The following is a 1475-nucleotide window of genomic DNA, read 5'->3' as shown; positions in this document are numbered from 1 at the left end:
AAGAAAATATCAAAGTGTTTTATCCTGCCAATTTTATTTAATTAGGGCTTATATTTGCGTGACAGGGTCACACAAATTGCCTAGAAGATATGAGGGTTTACTTCGTATCGGATGACGACCTCGGAACCTAGAACGAGTTTAGGGCTTAAATCGTACGGCAGAGCTATACGAATGCCTAAAGAAAATGTGGAAGATTTATGTCACGCTAGGCGAACAACCTCGAAATCCTATAGATTGTTGTTTAATTTCTAGGAAAAGGAATGGTTTTGCTGGGGAAGACGTGTTATGCTGTTGAAGATAGTCGTGCTGCCCACTGCGCTAGCTCCAAATTTTTCGACATGACGAGTTTAAGTTTTTTAGGGTGAGTTTTCTAGGGTGTCCAGTTATAGTGTTAAATCAAACGGCCCTATAGTTGTAATCCTTTAAACATCCTATGCAAAAAGGAAACATTCTTGAAGTTATATAATGTAAAGTGTGCGATGCAGGAACAAACAATAGAATGCACGTGGAACAGTAGTGGGCAAAACAGGAGCAGTATAACATGCTGTACGAGAAGAACAGTAACAAGTAGAAACATGAATATAATAACATGCTATACGGTACGGTAGCAGGTAGAAACATAAATGGTATAACATGCTGTATAAGAAGAGCAGTAGCAGGTAGAAACAAGAAAATTAATTGCTGTAAAATGTAAAGCAAACTTGTGCGCCCATGAGATCCGCTGTTCCTTGGCGGAGAAACTCGAGAAAATCAACAAAAAAAAGACTCAAGTAAAAGAAAATCCTCAAAACTCCTGGGAAAATTCTAAAAGAAAGGAAAAGTAACACTAGTGCCCCGTCCCAATACTTCGACAAAACAAAGAAACAAAATTCGGATGAGGGGGACCGCAAGGTATGGGACTAGGCTCAGTTATATTTATTCTCGAGGGTCCACGAAGGCTACTCGGTCAGGTGGACAACGTATTTTAAAAACATATTTTAAAATTCATATTTTTGACATACACATAAATCTTGAAAAAGATTATCAAATTTTGTTTTATAAAGAAGAATATATTTTATATTTTGAAATAGATTTTAGCAATTTTCATTGTCCACAAGACGATTACACTGTCAGGCATAGTATAGAACCCGCCACTCGTCTAGAAGGGTGTCTTGAACCTCACTTAGGGGGCTATTTCCCAGCCTAAAAAGGTATTCGTCAGGTGAACAACGTATTTTAAAAACATATTTTAAAATTTATATTTTTGACATACACATAAATCTTGAAAAGGATTATCAAATTTTGTTTTATAAAGAAGAATATATTTTATATTTTGAAATAGATTTTAGCAATTTTCATTGTCCACAAGACGATTACACTTTCAGACATAGGATCGACAAAAGACTGAGGAGGTTTGAGCCAACTCTCGCTAGACTTATGTCGGTGAAGGATATCATATCCTATTGTTCATCAAATGCCTGGATCTTGATGTTATA

The 1475-nt window shown here is 36.2% G+C and overlaps 1 protein-coding gene across 1 annotated transcript in view; it reads left to right on the top strand.

Annotated features, from left to right (window-relative positions):
- LOC110038473 (TBC1 domain family member 15-like) overlaps positions 1–1475 on the top strand; it is an 89549-nt gene that overhangs the window by 67335 nt on the left and 20739 nt on the right. The gene's annotated exons all lie outside the window — the stretch shown is intronic.

The sequence above is a fragment of the Phalaenopsis equestris genome, unplaced genomic scaffold (genome assembly GCF_001263595.1).
Source record: "Phalaenopsis equestris unplaced genomic scaffold, ASM126359v1 Scaffold232941, whole genome shotgun sequence".
NCBI classification, from domain to species: domain Eukaryota; kingdom Viridiplantae; phylum Streptophyta; class Magnoliopsida; order Asparagales; family Orchidaceae; genus Phalaenopsis; species Phalaenopsis equestris.
The sequence above is the reverse complement of the archived record's forward strand: the minus strand, read 5'-3'. Positions and strand labels throughout refer to the sequence as shown.